General features: G+C 38.1%; 1 protein-coding gene and 1 pseudogene across 12 annotated transcripts in view; both read right to left on the minus strand.

Moving 5' to 3' along the window:
• The window catches only part of SRPK2 (SRSF protein kinase 2), a 236,862-nt gene that overhangs the window by 158,212 nt on the left and 59,686 nt on the right, over window positions 1-18,964 (minus strand). The gene's annotated exons all lie outside the window — the stretch shown is intronic.
• On the minus strand, window positions 1,092-17,627 carry LOC122438903 (annotated as a pseudogene).

Below are 18,964 nucleotides of genomic sequence, written 5' to 3' on the forward strand. Positions count from 1 at the left end.
AGTGTAAGCTGTCCTTTAGTTTTATAAAAATCTTTACAGAAGTTAGCAAGAGTAAGTGTACTTCCAAGCTCCATTGTTTTACAAAACGTTAGGAAGTACCACAAACACTTCAGTGAAACAAACTCGATTCTTGTCTTGCTGTCTGTGGGATTTCCTACCAATTATATGAACAGGAAATCTGAACTAGTTCTCCATTTAACATGCGAGAAGCAACAGACAGGGTCTTAAACCTAGCAAAGACACACAAAGAATCTTAGCTTTGACCTACCAAAGCATCTTTGAATCAATCCACCAGAGTACAAGAACTTCATCCTCATCATCTTCAGCTATGTATTCAACTGTTGGTTTCTGGTCACTTAGAACATTAATGCCTGAAGGCTGAAACTTTAGTATTAATTGTATTTGCAATGAAAAACAACAATAACAACAGTTAACATTTCATACCAGCTGCAGTGCATCAGGCACTCTTCTGCTTGCTTTAGATATATAACAACTCTCTTGATAATCCCGTATCTTTGTAAAATAAATATTATCAGTATCCCATTTTACAGCAAGGGAAACTTGAGGTATAGAAAGGCTAAGTAACTCACCACAGTTCACAGAGCTAGTATGTGAACTAGCAGGAAAATACAAACCGAGGTGGCCTATGCATAGGGTCTGGGCCCTCAATCATATTAAAAAGCTAATCATGAGGCTTTCAATGGTTAACTCAAAGATCTCTCTTGGTAAATGTCACACTGCACTTGAAAATATGTGGGTTATTTTAAAATATCTTTTGATATTGATTTCTAACAAATACATACTGATAAGAGAATAGACTCCATCATTTCAATGCCTTAAAAACCATGAAATTTTGCACCTTGTTTTATGTCCTTAGATGTGTTTCAGAGTCTCCCAGTTTATAATCCGTGGGACCTTGAATAGAATTTATATTCTATTTTTGTGTGAAAACTGTATAAATCTTAATTATGTTGAATTGGTTCATGGTGCTTTTCAGGTCTACTAGAACCTTCTACTTTTCTGTATATTCATTCTGTTAATTTTTGAGAGTTTGATATTAAAACTTCAACTAAAAACTTTATTATCTACTACTACTATAAAATTTACCTACTTAAAAAAATTTCTTATAGTGGAACTATATGTCACCTTGTTCTGTATTTTCAAAGTGTCCTGTAAATACTTTTATAATTTAAAAAAACAAAAAGAAAAAAATTAAGCTTAAACATTCATTTTTATTAATAATGTTTATGAAAACTGTACCACAATCCTACAACTTCAGTCCTATTCAGATTTCATGTTTATAATCTTGCTATCCCTCTCCCCTCTAAAAAATTATCTTTTTCTTCCTATCAATATTAAAGTAATCATTCATTACACTAACACACTATGTTAAGTGTCCAGAGAAAGAAAGGGCTGTTAACTTATATTAAGAGTCTAAAGAAAATGAAATTTTTTCTACTATATTTTACTGCATCTTAGGTGTAACTTAGGTACTGGATTGGGGCCAGGTAACTTGGGCATTCTAAGAAAAGTTTCAGATGTATGTCTTGTATTTAACTTTCCTCTTCATGCCAGGGAGCTATCTGTACTGCTCTGAAGACCTACTAAATCATTCTCTTGGGGTTACGATGCCTAAAAAGTCCAGAGGCAATTCTAATGCATAGCCAGTGTTGAGAATCATTAGTTTCATACCTGGACCTTATCCTCCCTATCTAACTAAAATGTCAATATTACAAACACACAATTCATTCCAGGAGCACAATTAACACTCAATCATGTCAAAAAATATTCTATTTATTAACTTTCATGTAGGGAATACTAGATAGTTAAAATCCAGCAATTCCACTTGCTCCAAATCTAAGCTAGAAAAAGATTCACAAGTGTCCTAGGAGAACCACACAGAAAAAGACACTCAACATGAAGCTGTGTTCAACAGAAAGTAATGGGGACAACCCAACTGTTAAAAGAACTATGGCACATTCACAACATAAAGACTCATGGTAGATCTGCATGTACTGAATGATTTCCAAAACTAAAAGAAAACCACAACTTGCAGAATACACACAATATACTTCTTTTATTACAGATGTATTATGTTCTCAGGTGCATATATGCATATATATATACACATACACACATACATACATATACATATATGTATATAAAGTTGGGGGAGAATATCAATCTCAAAATGATTAGAAAAAGTGCTTCCTCACTTCTGGAGATGGGACAGGGAATGAGGAATGGCAGTCAGGGGGATTATCTGAACTTGGATTTTATATAGGTATTACTTGTGTAATTAAAAATAATTTTCTTAAATAATGTTACGCATTACCAAAGGATATGTAATTTAAAATATCAAATAAATCTCTTTTGTAGTTACACAGCTTTCAAATGGACAGTCTGCAAAAAGACTGCCATCACACCATTATAAATAGCCTCCAAAATGCCAATTTTCACTTTCAAATAAAATTCACAGTTTAATCAAGGTCAAAGAAATGTTCTGTTGGAACTTTGAGAGTGTTATACTGAAGGGGAAAAAAGAACAGCTGAATTATTCTGATACTGTTATATCATAAGAAAGGGAAGTCTCATGGAGGTTGTACAAAATTGGCCATTTAAAACTAGTTTTAAAAACTAAATTCAGTCTGCTCCTTCTAATTTTATCAAGAACAATCTCTTAAAACAAAATTGCTGAAATAAATTGATGAACTAAAAACACAACCTATCTAAAAACATAGGTATTAATTTAGCAATCTTAAAATGAACAAGTCTCAACTAATGGGTAAACCGTGTTTACAAAAGATACGCTACTGCTGCAGAAAAAGAGAATCCCGTAGATGATGGTTTAAGATTAAAAAAAATTTTTTTAAGTAGAGCTAGCTGAATTATTAGATGCTTTTGTTAGACCACTGAAGGAAGGAAGGCATATGCTCAAGAAGCTCGAGTCAAGTGCCGGTGCAGTTAGGGAGCAAACGCCCTTTCCCCAGGAGAGCCTCGGCAAGGAGGGCGAGTGTGAGACGGCTTCAGGACAGAGCCTGAGGAAATCCTACTCTTGCCTTCTAAAAAACAAACAAATAACCTCCTTCCAGACACATAATTAACCATTTTAATAACAAATAGTTCCTCAACCTCTGCTGAAATATACTGTCTAAATAACTTGTCTAAAATAACCAACTTTCTTCTACAGTCTAACTCTGAAATTTGGAATGAGACTACTAAAATGGTGGCAAGGACTTGGACTGACAGCATTCTATTTCTTGAGTTAGGGTGTGGGTATCCAGGTGCCTATTTTATTGTTTCCTCAACTTTCATTCAGGCTTCTCAGGTGGATCAGTGCTAAAGAAACCGCCTGCCAATGCAGAAGACATGGGTTCAATCCCTGGGTCAGGAAGACCCCCTGGAGAAGGAAATGTCCAACCCACCAATATTCTTGCTTAGAAAATTCCATAAACGGAGGAGCCTGGAGGGCTACTGTCCATGGGGTTGCAAAAGAGTTGGATACAACTTAGCGACTAAACAACAAACTTACATTCATAATTCATACAATACAGGCATGAAAGATATTTTAACTTCAAAAGATCTATTTAACCAGAACAATAACTGAAAGATGTGCCAGGACAAAAGTGAAACACTTGTTTATCTTAAAACAACTGCCTAGTCACTTACTTCTTAAGTTTTTTCCATTACTCTCACCACATATTCTCCTATTTACTCCTCTGCAATACCGGTAAACCTCAGATACCAAAGCTTCAAGGAACGAGTGATCGTTGACGCCACATGCTCATCACAGCTGAAACATTCCTTACCTCATTTTAATTATTCTATTCCAAAGCATTCATCTGAGGATAATATACTGTTTCTAGGCTATCTCAGAGTCTTTCATTTTAGGCACTACATTCATACTCTCAGGGCCTCTGAAAGGTAGCTGAAGGCCTGCTTCTAATCCAAGCCCTTCAGGGGACACAGCATACAACAAAGCCACATCCAAAACGGCTGCCGATGGGCATCTCCTCTCTGTGCCCTCACCTTTGTGCCCCTACGTCCTGACAGTCCAACAAGTTGGAAGAATGAGTGACTGACAAAAATCAGGCCCAATTTCCAAAGTTCAAAAAATGGGGCTGGGAAGGAAAAATTCCAGTTTGGATGAGACTTTTCATCAAATCCTATGGCACCCATTGCAAGTTTCTGTTCCAGTTCAACTCACCATTCAAATTTTTCTACTCAAAAGGTTAATTACCTGATGCTTACTAGCACTGTATTTGGGACAGTGTGAATATCAAATAAAAAAATCCTGTCAAGAGACTAGGACTTCTGGTGAAAAAAATTTCACAGTGAACTATTTTTCCCTCTAAAGGTTCCTATGTTGTATGAGATTTGAAATAAAGGAATAGCTATGCCTGGATTTTTATCATTTTTTTGTAAAACCCTCTTTCCCCCCTATGGCTAATGACTAAAATCTCTAATATTGCCTTTCAGCATACTTTTTTTTTAAAAGAAAGTTTGTGCTGCTTAACAGTCTTAAGTAACCCTTCCCTTATCTAGTTCTCTGATGTCCAGTACACAGTCACCAGCCATGGTCAGCTACCAAGCACCTGAAATGTGGCAAATCCGAACAGACGAGTTAATGGAAAATATTTCATTAGTACTTTTAATGCAGATTGCATGTTGATATGATACTGTTTTGGATATGTTGGGTTCAATACATTGTTTATATTTTTTAATTTATGCCATATTATTCAGTTGTAAAAAAGAATGAAATTGGACACATGCTACAGCATGGATGAAACTTCAATACACGCTAAGTGAAGAAAGCCAGACACAGAAGGACAAATGTGATGTAATTCCACTTACACGACATCCCTAGAACAAGCAAATTAAGACAGAAAGCAGAGCAGAGGTCAGCAGGCACTGAGCAGGAGAACCGCACAGTTCAGGCTCTGCAGGAAAGGCGCCTTACTCAAGGTAGGAAAGTGGGTGTGAGAGTCACCTCGAATCTCAGTACAGAGGACATACATGCTGCTGGCAAGTCAGTTTATGGCTTTTTAAAGTAACCCTAATGAACAACTACCCAATATAACCCCACAAGGAAAAAAGTCTTAACAAACCAGTTTGCTACTATTTAAGTTTAAAAGACAAGTCTTATTTTTTCCTGCTGAAGAATGGATTTGAAGAGGATAGGAATAATCTGAAACCTCATAAACATTTCCACAAACCATTCCACAAGTGCTTTTTAACAAACCTCTTCAAAATACTCTGACAAATACAATCAGCTTTGTGCTGAAAACACTTCTCTACATAAAAGACACAATTTTACAAAGGTGACATAGTACACAGAGAAGCAAACAGTCAGTGTTCTTCTGATTGATAGGATTCAGTCCTCTAAGTTTAATGAGGTTTCCAAGTCTCAATTTATACAAAGCCACGGACAGGGGAGCCTGGCAGGCTACAGGCCTTGGAGGTGCAGTCAGCCACCACTTAGCAACTGAATACCACCACAAAAACAATACCCTGGCTTTTAACTTAAGAGATACATTTAGTTTTGTTGCAAATTTAAGACAATGAACTGGTTTTGAACCTCTGAACACAGAAGAGGGTATGCTGTAACAAATGATTTGCAATTAGTTTATCTAAGAGTTGTTAGAAGGCAGATTGCAAATGTATCAAGCGTATTAACTAAAAATCAAATATACAATGAAATATAAGATAGAGGAATTTCAGCGAAACAAGGATAAAAAAAAAAAGGATTTAACTCAGCTGACTTTACCAGAACTAAACCTATTTTCAGGAGGTCAAAGGAGAAATAGCATCATAGTCTTTCTCGGATTTCAACATTTAAGGAAGGCTTATAAGGCTATTCACTAACATAGAATAAAAATAACAACAACTACAACCACAGGATTCCGTGGTGGCTTAGCAGGAAAGAATCTGCCTGCAATGCAGCAAAGATAGGAGACGCGGGTTCGATCGTTGAGTCGGGAAGATCCCCTGAAGGAGGAAATGACAACCCAGTATTCTTGCCTGGAAAATCCTATGGACAGAGAAGCCTGGCAGGCTACAGTCTGTGGGGTCGCAAGAGAGTCAGACATGACTGAACATGCACGCACAACCACAGTAACAGCCAAAACACTGACATCACACCCCCTGCCTGCCATCTGCCTCGAGGACGCTCCCTTTATTATCAGCTCATTTCATCTACATAAACCCTCCAAGGGGTCAGTAGTGTAATTGTTAATATCATTCCTGTTTACTGATGAGGAAACAGAGGCACAGAGAAAGTAAGTAACGTTGCCCAAGGTCACACAGCTAGTAAACAAATGGTAGGGCACAGAGACAAACCCAGGCAACCTGGCTCCAGAAGCCACTACTATATATACTATTGCTTCTCATAATAGCCAGGGCAGGAGGGAGTGGGGGGGTTGTCACAATATTTATGGTGGGTCCCCACAATATTTATGGTGGGTCCCCATGGCTCAGAGGTGAAGCCGGTAAAGAATTTGCCTGCAATGCAGGAGATGCAGGTTCAATCCCTGGGTCAGGAAGATCCCCTGGAGAAGGGAATGGCAACCCACTCCAGTATTCTTGCCTTGAAAACTCCATGGACAGAGGAGCCTGGCAGGCTACAGTCCATGGGGTCACAAAGAGTCGGACACGACTGATTAACTAACACTTTCACTTTCAAATGTCATAAATGAACTTTAAAAAATGTAGACACTAAGCATACTTAATTGAGCCCCTCCTCCATCCACTGGGCAATACTCTGGGGAAACTTCAGTAACAATAACTCAGAAGTGTGGCAAAACTGTCAAAATGAAATAAACCAATTTTACTTTACAGCTAAAAAATAGAAACAAATGGAATGCCTAGAAACTGCAAACCAATTGTCAACCACAGGTCTTTAGTTTTACATGGAGTTCAGTAACATACTGAACAGAATGAAGTGCTGCTCCACAAGCCACACCCAGTGGTAAACAACTATGGGAAACGCAAGGGAGGAGGATGCAGGGCTACGTCTTGCCACATTTTCCCTAATCGTAGAGTTTCCTCTCTTTAATAAGCTCCACTGCACGTTGTCTAATTAGACATTCGTGGATTTTTCAAGACACTGGCTTTCCCTACACAAGGACCATCTCATCCACACACTGTGCCAACATCCGAAGGCCTGCCTCTGTCGTTGTGCACATTAGGGAAAAGATTAGGTACAGAGGTCCCTGCTGCAATCACCTGTGAGGCCTCCAGAGATTATCACGTTCTGGCAAATTGTCACCACGTCCAAGTCTGCAAAGTTTAATCAAGCTTTATTAGAGTCAACAAAACCTTTACTAAATCATCCATACAATTACTTCTGTTTTCATTTTTAATTAAGGTAAATTTTACATACAGAAAAATTCACCCTTAAGTGTTCAGTTCTGCAGATGTTCTGTGAGAAACAGACAATTGTGTAACCAGCCCCATGAGCAAAATACATTCGAGTTACATGGTGCAGAACAATCCCCTCCCCAAACTCCCTGCCACTCTACATCCAACCTCCCCCACCCCCAGCTCCCAGCACCTTGCTCTTTCCAGTACGAATGCAACTGTACAGTCTGTGTGTTTCTGAATCTGGCTTCCTTCACTTAGCATAATACATGTTAGATCCATCCATTTGTAGCAACAATTTCATTTATTTTTAGTAGTTCATTTATTTTTATTGCTCAGCAATATTCCATTGCACGGAATGTGTCACAGTTGGCTTATCCATTTACCAGTTGAGAGAAAACTGAATAGTTCCCATTTTTGGCACTTGTAAACAAAACCCAAGAAAAGCTGCTATAAAACCTGCGTGCATGTTTTTGTATGAACATAAGTTTTAACTTCATTTGGGTAAAACCCAGGAGTGAGTCATATGGTCTGATGTGTGAAGGGGTCCAGTGGTTCCTCATTCTCTCTAGCACTTGGCACAGTTTCTATTTATTTGAACCATAACAAACGTGTGTAGCAGTACCTCATGGTAATTTACATTTCCCTGATGACTGATAAAACGGACCATCTTTTTATGGGCTTATCTATATTATTTTCTTTAGAAAAATGTTAGATCTTTCGTCCATTTTTTAATTGGGGTCATTTTCTTTTGCTCATTCTTTAAATGAGTCTGCAAAATTCTTTATATATTCTGGATAACAGTTCTTTGTCAGATATGCAACTTGCAAATATTTTCTGCTACAGTCCATGGGGTTACAAAGAGTCGGACACAACTGACCAACTTCACTTCACTTCACTTCTGTCAGTTTGTAGCTTCTCTTTCTGATAGCTTTCAGAGCCTCTTTAAAAAGCAGACTTTTATGGAAGTCCAACTCTTTTTTTTTAATGGATCATGCTTCTGATATCCTATCAAAGAAATTTTTGCCTAATTCAAGTCACAAAGATTTTTCTAATAGTCTATACTTTTACATTTAAGACTATAATCCATCTTGAGTAAATTTTTTTGCACACTGTGAAGCTAAGTATTGATTTCTATCTTCTTTTTATTACTTGATCCGATGTTCTGGCACTTACCACAGACAACTGCTTTTTAAACACCTCTGTTTAGCCTAAGAATGTAACAGTAAACAAGAGAGTACCACATAATCAGCTCACTGAAGTACACAGTTAGAGGCTAAGAGAAGAGTAATAAGTTCATGCACAATGGCAAGAGAACGGACTGAGCAGCTAACAGCTAGGAGGGATGTTATTTATACTAACCAATAGTTCACCAGGCAGAGAATAAGTCTAGGAAGAGGAAATACCACAAGCAATATACAAAGATTTGAAAGAATAAGGCTTTTTCAGGAAATAGCTATGGGGCAGGGGGAGGAATTCTTCTTAACCACTTTGTATTCATGGCAGACACTACTCCATGCTAGCATTTTGGGCAGGATGTTTTAGGGAACTAAAAAGCTGAAAACTCATTAAACAAAAGAGCAACAAAAATTGATCCAATCACTACTACAGTATAATGTTTCTGCACTGATGAAAGCATAAAAAGCCCTTCAGAATAAGCTGACAACCCCCAGCCTAGAAGTGTCCCTGGCCCCTCCTCAAGACAGGGGGAGAGTCTCCCCAAGCTCTCAGGCTCTCCTCCTGAGAGCCTGCCTTCCTGAGGAGGCCTTCACTTGGCCCTCCATTACGCACGGATCTTTCATTACCACTCAGGAACCAGCAAAAGCACCTGTTCAAATTAGAACCGCCACCTTCCCAGACCCTGTTCAGCCCAGTTAGAATCCGGCAAGGCACATTAACAGCAACACTAATCTGCTCTCCTTTCCCAGTCCCTACTCCGGCCCTTGGGGACTCCTCCCCCAATGCCCACTGGAACTTACGAGTCCTATGCCAAGTCTCTAAAAGGACTGCTTCTTGCACTAACAGAGTTGGTGGCCCTGAGGACACTACTTTTGCAGACCCTGGGAATGCAGGCCCTTTTTCTTCCAATGTCCCTCTTCTGCAGGGCCAGATGGAGGTGCGGCTGTTACTCTCACTGTCCCCAGACTCAGACTTTCCCATTCTTACGACTTATTACTGGGTTCGGATGGAAGAGCACAGTTCTTCCAAGTAAAGTTTAAATTTCCCATAACCCTCTTCAACTAAAGGTTTCATCCCATCTCAACATTTTGAACAGCATTTTATCTACATAACTTTTTGAATGAAATATTTCCCACATAACACATATTTGGATGATGGCTAAAACTCCTGTTTAAGGAATTTCATATTAACCTTTTTGAAAAAGATATTGGTAAAATAACTTATCAGATATTAAGAATAGAGAAGAGTAATAAATCTTGTAAAGTCAACTGCTGTCTGGATAAAACTGCATCTATATCCATTACACTTATTATTTGCAGAATAAATAACACTTTCTTCACTGAAACTATAGCATTTTCTTCTATCCTATCCCACATGCTCCACACATCAGAACACATCCCACAGTTTCTACTCTGGAAGAGTAGTCCAGAGACTGGCAGCTGGAGAAAAGCAGCATAGATTTTAAGGGAATTCCCTGGCAGTCCAGTGGTAGGACTTGACACTTTCATTGTCATGGCCTGAGTTCAATCCCTGGCTGGGAAACTAAAATCCCACAAGCCATATGAAGAGATTAAAATACACACACATGAAACACACACACACACGTGAAGGAGACCTGAAAGGTCATCTGACCATATCTATCATCTCTTATGTTTGTAAAGGTTCATCTTCCCTTCTCCCTCCCCTTGGCACAAGCCCTTGATGGCAAGGTCCTCCTCTCTCTGTTCCTAAGAACTGAAACACAAGGCCCCTGACACAGGAGGCACCCAATAAAAGCTGCTGATAATGATACCAGATTAACAGGTAACTTCCAGTTGTCACTCTTCCCAACTCCCGCAGCATTGACACCCTCCCTTCTAGTCCTTATTTCTCCTTTCACAACCTAAGTATCAAGCATCTTCACTCAAAAATCTCAGTAATAATCTCAGGACTAAACTTGGAGTCATGAAACCTGTGTTGAACCCCAAGCCCTTGTTAGTTTGGGGGAAAGACGCTGAAATTTGTTAGGTCTCAGTCCTCTGAAATTTAAAATACGAGATTTGGTGCTCTGATGCTCTATAATTTTTTCTGTTTAACTAAACTTAATGCTTTCTTTCTACTGTTATCCCTTACCTTGTCATTTTTTAAGACCTACCATAAAAAAATCAGAAGCTAAAAGAATATGACAGCTAACCTATTTCTAGTTAAGGAAAATCAGTACACTGTCATTACTTTAAAGAGGAACTTTAAAAATTGGAAATTATGTTATATCATGAGGCAGGAGAGATGAAATGGCCCCTTCATACTGAAAGAAGCATAACCCATTTTGATACAATGCTTTTCAGGAATGCAGGTCACCAAAATGGTTCAGTTTAAAACAGTCATAAAATGTAGACTACTACAGGATGGCTGGACTGCACATCCAACACACAATCCTTCATATAAACATTCCCTCTGAGTTTTTGAGCATTTGGGTGTGCCAGAGTTTAACATGACACTTGCTCATAAGAATCTGGAGCACAGCTATTAAACTCTTGTTTACCAGCAGGCAGTGGCAGGTCACAGGAAACTTCTAGTGAAGAAGTCTCCTTTCCCACAAGCATTCTAATTTTTATTTGGGGACCCACTGGTCTCGAACACGCACACTTTCCAACAAAGCTGACACGAACAGAGGTGTCAAGGTGAATGTCCACATCACATTCCCCAGGGAATGAATTCAGTGGCAGGTGATCTGAGCTACTGCAATCCAAATTTTAAGACTACGATACAAATATTTATACAGGTCTAAAACATTTCCAAAATAAAAATGATCACTTCTTCAATTCAAAAGCACAAGAGGATACCATCATACTTGAATTACAGTATTTAACAAATAAACTTTATGCTTCAGTCTAATTTAAATGTACAAATTTATAAGACAAAATAGTAGAACAACAAATATCTCAAGTAGTAAAATTTAAAATGTGACTTTTACAGCTGCATAGCATCATCATGACTAACACTGCTACAAACAAATGTTTCAATACAAACACAAATATGATTATAAAATATAACTTTCTGGCAAACAACAAAGGCACAGGCATAGGAGGAATGTAACTTTTTCATAGGCGACAATTATTTTCAAGGCCAAAACACAATCAGTTGAGATTAATGCGTGTATAGCTCCATGTCAATATAAAACTTAAAATTACCTCATTGAGAAAAAGCTTAACATTTACCTTTGTGTGGCATTAAATCCACAAGTAAAATACATGGAAATACAGGGAGAAAACTCATAATTTTCAAGTTATTGTTAAGGAAGGTATTCAGAATCAGAAAACTGAGATTTGAATTTTGACTCATTAGTATCTCTGATTCCTCAAACTACTCAGTCACATCTTCCATAAGTCTGTTTCACCTTCTATAAAATGTTGTCAAAGTAATAATTTGATTCATCCAATTAGGTAGTGACTCAGGAAAATCAGAACACAGGAAAAGTTGGGGAGGGGTAGTGGTGGTGAGCAGACAGTGGCAAATAAAGATACAGAAAGTTGGTGAAGACTGTTTCAAACATTTCTAATGGAAAAAGTTAGAAGTTGTTCTCTATTTTGCACCTTTTACAAAAAGCATTTTCAAAGGGCATTTTAAGAAAATAACTAGAGCTAATGATAAAAGTTTTCACTATAATCTGAAAATATGAAATCTGCGATGGAAAACTTTGCTACAGTGCCAATGCAAGAGAACATTCATATCAAAATCACAGTGAGGACAATGTTAACTTGTTTATTTGATATCAATGGTACTGCTAATGTAGACGCATCCCACAAAGACCGAGAGTCAATTGAACCCATTGTTCAAGGCTGCTGGATGTAACAACGAGTTAACTGTGGCTCAGAAACTCATTTCATCATCCTGAAACCGTTCTGGCTCATAGCTCATGAGTCAAAAACAATAAACCAAACGCTTTAACAACCCAGACTGCCTATCCAGGTTATTCACCAGGCTTGGCACTCAATGACTTTTAGCCAATGCCAAAAATTGATTCTAACATCAAAGGATAAAGATTTATGACAAGAGAACATATTCAAACCCTAAAGGTGTAACAAGACCTTGCAGTACAATGGAAGCATTGTTGGAATAAGTACACACCATTTGAAAGCCAGATTCATTTCAACTTGAGACTGGCAAGCGTATTCATAAGTCAGTCTTACTCAGATCATAAAAACTACAGGCAAGTGCCACCTTAAATTTTTTGGAATAAGGCAGGCTATGCATGTACGCATGCTAAAGTAAACAGAAATGTCCTGCTCAAAGACTTGAGACGGACTTCTGTATTAACCCTTCATTCCCATTAGGTACTATCCTAATATGATTAAAGGTAAGAAAACTGACAAACTGAACAACTAAACTATTTGCCTTACCGTTTCAATATTGTGACTCTAGGAATCCAGAGACCAGTGATACACACAGCAACCCATTCCAGGCACTTCAGGGCTGCCCTAGCCCCAAGTAGCTATTAGTAACTGCTATGTGAGGCCTACAGATCTCAACCTAGAGACACACACCTCCTTGCTAAAAGAAAAACTAAAAGCCTTCCGAGACTATGACTGTAAAATCAAACTACAACTCGGATTCCTGATCTAAAGGAAAAATATAAACTATCGCTCTAGTCTAAACCCTAGAAGCAACTACACTGTGGCAACAAATAACTATTGTTCAAAATGCTTTAGGATCAAGTATCTATTTTAATAAAGTTCTCTGTTCTCTGGTGTTCTAAAGGCTTGGAGAAGATACAGGATATTTACTTATCAAAAATCCTGTTGTCTGTTACTTTATTACAGCAGTATATAAAAGACCATGAAAAGGAATTCATATACAGTTTATATTAGATAAATAACATTTAAAAACAAAAAGCTTCTTCCAGATAAAATACGCTCTCTTCCTCATTCTTATGGCTTTATTAATCAATTCTTCTGTTCATTTAACATGCTTAGAGAACCAACAAAAGAGGAGCCCCCCAAAAATCAAAATACTTCTCGCCAAGATCAATACATTATTTAGTTTTAAGAGCCAGAGGCAATGATGAGAACTGTGCTGGATTTCTTTTCTTTAGTTTGCAGTTCAGTACAGTCAGATTTCAGTTTGCAGGGAGAGAAAAAGAGGCAGTGTTTTAGGCGTTTAAAGGACTTCATCAGGCTGCAGAAGGTCATCTATCTCTGTACTCTCAGTCTGTCTTCAAATATATTTACCAAAAATACCGAAGTTTCAAAACATTAATGAAACTCATAACAACTATGAATTATTATTATTGCATGTGACATATTGCTAGAACCAAACTGTTTAGGTAGAAATTTTAACCTGGAGACCACACCACAATCATCTGGTCAACTCTTTTAAACCAAGCAAAAAACACTGACTTAAAATCTCATGGAGAAAAGAGGACAAGAGTTTTCTACCCTTAAAGAAGCAGGATACTACTCCGCCTGAACAAAGGAAAAAAAGAAACAGTCATGTAGAGAGACTGCTGGCTAACTGCCGCCCTCTGGCTGGCAAGATGCCACCCTTCAGCTGGAAACACATTTAACCAAAACATTCATTTACAAATGTCTCTAGCTGTGATGCATTTTTAATGTTATATACATCTCTAACTTAAGTAGAAAACAACTTTTAAGAAGAAAATGAGGAACAAAGTCAGAAATTTCGCAGGATTAAAATTGAAACGCTATCACAGGAACATTTATTTAAAAGAAAATAATTCTAAGAAAGGAGAGATGTATTAATAGTTACAATACTGAAAGAAGAAATGCCGGAACACAATCTGATTATAGAAATGCAAAATGTAAATTAATGATCAGGTGTCTAATCATCATACCATCTAGCTCCAAAAAAAGGAACATAAGCCTTTCCCTCAATGCTTACTGGAAAAACAGATCTGAACATCAGGCAGGTGCAACTGAACATGGCCTGGAAACACAAAGGTCTCAGCTCAAAAGGAGGTTTTCGTGTGAGGGCTGGACCATATAATGTAAAAGAGATCATGAACTATCTTGGAGGGAGACTTAAGCATGATTTCCCCACTAGGGAGAAGGGGGGGATCAACTGAAGCAACTAATTTTAGTGTTATAGTAGTCTTACTACTGAAAATTTTAGAAGTACAAATGTCATTACATCTGCTATGGTGAATAAAAAGAGGCTTTTCTTCATGCAAACAGCTCTTATTGTTAAAGAAATTTTTTTATGATCTTTTAAAAAGGATAAACAAACGACAAGTCAAAACCAAGCATAAAGAATCAAACAGTTTCCAAAGTATAATAAGTGCTTTACTTTAGAACTTAAGTCTATGAAGCTGGTGACTCAGGACTCCTACAAATACCAACAAGAACAGAAAGATGAGAAAAGCTTCCTACCCCCTTACAGCACTCACTGGAAGTGCCATCCATTTGCCAATAGGAGTATTCTAATTTTTTTTATTTTCTCCTGTTGTTTCAAAGTATTATTTAAATCTCACCTCTTTTTTTCACTTTTGTTGGAGTCATTACTTTCGTGATTATTTTTACTCCAAAAATGTTATTTGAGTACAAAATTAAAACACTGTGATTTTTAATGGTGGTTTAGAGCAGAACAAATTATTTTATACAATTAATATATTTTTATTCTACGTTTTTAATGTATTTTTTAAATGATACAATTTCTCCTTTAAAAGTGAGTTCCCTCACATAAGCTCTCCAAGTTTACCACAGCACAGCAGTCGTGCACATGCAGAGGGGACTCTGCTTGGTTCTGGGATTGGTCCAGAGCCAGGCAGAGTTCCAATGCATGAAAAGCTTTAAAATTCTACCTTAGGGAGGTTTCACCTGCCAATACCGATTTCCAAGTATACTTTTCAAAAATTGTTAAATTTCGGCATAAATACTGGAATCCTCAAAATCAGTCATCTCAGAAAAAAGTAATTTCAACTCATCCCTTTTATTTAGAAACCCTGCACATCTTTGTTTTGATCAAGTCACACAGCTTTTCTTCAGCTTATTTAAAAAAAAAAATCAAAAAAAAAAAACCTACCTAAAATAGAGTTGAATTTTTTAAATAACAAATAAATACACTGTCAGCTGGTAGAAACCTGGGAAACTAGGTGTCATATATCAACTTTCATTATCATTTCTCCACAAATGCTGCTGCTGCCATTGGTGTCCGTATGCTTCCTCTTGCCAAAGTTGTCAATTCCTCAATTTCAGCATTTAATTTATGTATTAAACACTCCATTGCTTCTTGGCCTTTATTAGCGTTTGACGATATCATACTTGCCATCAGCCCTTCAAGGTAACTGCCAAGACTGACTCCTTTCTCAGTAATTATGGCTTCTTGACTCAAAATAGCTCTTTCTGGGGCTTAAGGATGTGGTTTGTATTTAAGTCTCTCATCTACTGAAACCTTATTTGTAAATGAAATATTCGCAGATTTAAGTTCCACTGTTTTCTCTATGGCATCCACTATAGAATGTTCTTGCACATATGTTTTGGTTCTTGCTGCACCAATAATAAATTTCACAATGGAAAGCAGTCCCCACTCTGTGCTGAGAAGTGCATGGCTATGCAACTTTTCAGAGGGATCTATGTGTCTGTTCAGTACATCAACTCAAACCACACTCAGGTTCATAGGGTTTGGGTATTTCTGCACTGCAGCTGTTGTAACGATTTCCCATGGGTGGTCAAAGATGTGCTCCAAAGTCCAGATCTTAGTGGTGCCGGCAGCCAGCAGTGTCCAGGCGGTACTAGGGCACAATGAGGCAAAGAGGCCACTCTTGCCCCCAGCCTGCCCCTCAGCCACCCCACTGGCAGCCCCTAAATCTCACGTTTTACATTATACTTTTATTAAAAAGACTCTCCTTGAGGAAAAATACCAAAGACATACCTGTACAATGCTCCAGCACAGTGTCTTGCAGAAGTCTTTAATAAATATCAGTAAATATGAGGAACACGGAAATCGAGATGAATTTGAGAGTCAATTCCTCGGCAGGTTGATAAGACGTCCAGGAGGACGACTTCTCTCCTCCCAAGGAGGAGAGAGGGGTCTAGGGCTCTTGAGGAGGACATAGGGGTCTGGAATTCTCAAGGAGGGGGAAAGGACAAAGTTTTTTTTTTTCTACATTCCTTAGTAAGGATTATATAACATTAATGTATCCTGCTTGAAGACAGTTTCTCCTTCTTGAAAATCGTCTGACTAATCCTGTCATCTTAAAATGTAAATTGTGGGAGTGGGTCTAGTAAGACCTTAAGACATTCTTTTGACTTATTGTAATAACCAATTAAAAAAGTATATAATTCCCTTGCTAACACTAGCAAGGGGGGAACTCTCCGTCCCCCTTCTGATATCTGTGTCAGAAGCTTTCCAATGTCCTCTTTCACTTTTAATAAAACTCTGCTACAACTCAGCTCTTGAGTGATCAAGCCTAGTCCCTGGTCCCGAAGCTAAATCTTCTTTGGAGATCACGAATCAGACATCATTCACTGTAAGTTATTAAATTTATATTCAAAGCCATTGTTTAAGTGGTAAGACTATGAAGTTTTCCCTTTATTGTACATTTCTAAATATTCTATATTTGACTATAAGTATAATCAGACTGCTTTATTTTTTATAGTTGTGATAATATTTTAATAATGAAGGGTATATACAATGATGATTAAGAATATGAGCCAACTGCCTGGACTTGAATGACTATCCCTAATCATCACCTACAAAAACACAATATAATAAGAATACCTATCTCAAAATTGTAGTGAGGATGACACAAAATAATGCATGCAAAAGCATTGACAAATAGAAGGCCTTAATACATATCAGTCAACAGCTTCACTGTTAGAGTTGTGGGCTTATCACCTGAATATGTCCCACAGTTACAAGTTAGGGGTTAGAGATTTTCTTGCTCCGCCTGGAGGTCATAATACAAGGGTAATTAAAAAATATGCAGGAAACAAGCCCTGGCCTTTCACCAACAACTAACTGAAACAGGCTGAGATGGCACCCGCGTACTCCTTCCACGCCCCCTCAGAATCACTCACAGGGCTGTGTTGCGGCAGAGCTCTGGAAAACCCATTCCAGAGCATGCTGGCTGCTTTCACATGTAAAATGTTCATCTTGTTTATATGGAAAGTGGTGTATTACTAGAACTTCAAGGGCAATCAACAGGTGAAGGAGGTGGTTACCTTAATGGATGGTAGACATGTACAGACTTCTAACTGATTGGACTGTAATCTTCGTTCTGATGACCAACTAAAAGGCTGTAATGCAACCCAAAAGTATTTTTCTGTTTTTAACATAATTCCTATGATAAAATTTCTACTTACAACACTATTGTAAACATTAATATGTAGTAATTTATTTAGTCTTTGCAACTACTCTCTGAGGTAGATACTTTTAGAATCCCCAGGTAACAGCTGAGGGAACAGCAGCGAAGAGAGGGGAAGTCGCGAATCTCATGACTGAAATCCACACAGTATCTCTTCTCTTAAACTACTAGGCTGGTCGCAGCTTGGTGACTGGTATCAGTAACTACTTCCTATTACCAGAAACCCGTCTGGAATGTCTAAAGCACTTGGCGTGTATACCTTGAATGTATCAGAGGGCAGAGAAGGGTAATCATGAGTGTCTGCTTATTCAACTAAAAGAATCTTTTCCTCAAGAGAGTTATGAGATGACCTTACCTTTCCTTTTATTCCATCTGCATGGGAGCTATTAAGGGGATATTGTTGGGCACCTACTTCCAGTACTCATTCATCTTATCTGAAAAAGAGTTGCAAAATTAACCTAACTACTTAAAACTTCATCAAAAATAAACAGGAGGAATCTCCCTCCCTCTAGCTGGAGCCCTCACTATTTCTTCCCCCAACAGAAACCCTGCCCCTGATGCCTCACACTTCTTGAAACTTCCACCCACCACTGCTGCAGTCAAGTTTCAAAAACAGCAAACAGATCCCACTACAGCCCTGCTTAAAGCCCTTCAGCACTGCCCCATTTCCTCAGGCCACATTACTTTGCTTGTGATCAGTCTCCTATAAAAACGTAAGGAGAGGAGATTTCCCTGGTGGTTCAGTGGTAAAGAATCTGCCTTGCAAGGCAGGTCACACGGGTATGATACCTGGTAAGGGAACTAAGATCTCACATGCCACAAAGCAACTAAACCGGCAAGTCACAACTACTAATACTGAAGCTCGTGCGCTCTGGGACCCGCACACCACTACTGAGCCTACAAGCCACAACCAGAGGGTACATGCGCCACACAGAAAGATCCCGCACGATGCAAAGAAGATTCTGTGTGCCACAATTAAGGCCCAATGCAGCCAAATAAATAATTAGAAAATAAAAAAGCATTTCTTAACGGCTCTATAAAAATATATTTAAAAAATGAGTATTGACATGTCTCCCCAAAAGTTGCACATAAATTTTGCATAGTCACAGAGAAAACAATTTATTT

Source organism: Cervus canadensis, chromosome 3, assembly GCF_019320065.1.
Source record: "Cervus canadensis isolate Bull #8, Minnesota chromosome 3, ASM1932006v1, whole genome shotgun sequence".
Taxonomy (NCBI): Eukaryota; Metazoa; Chordata; class Mammalia; order Artiodactyla; family Cervidae; genus Cervus; species Cervus canadensis.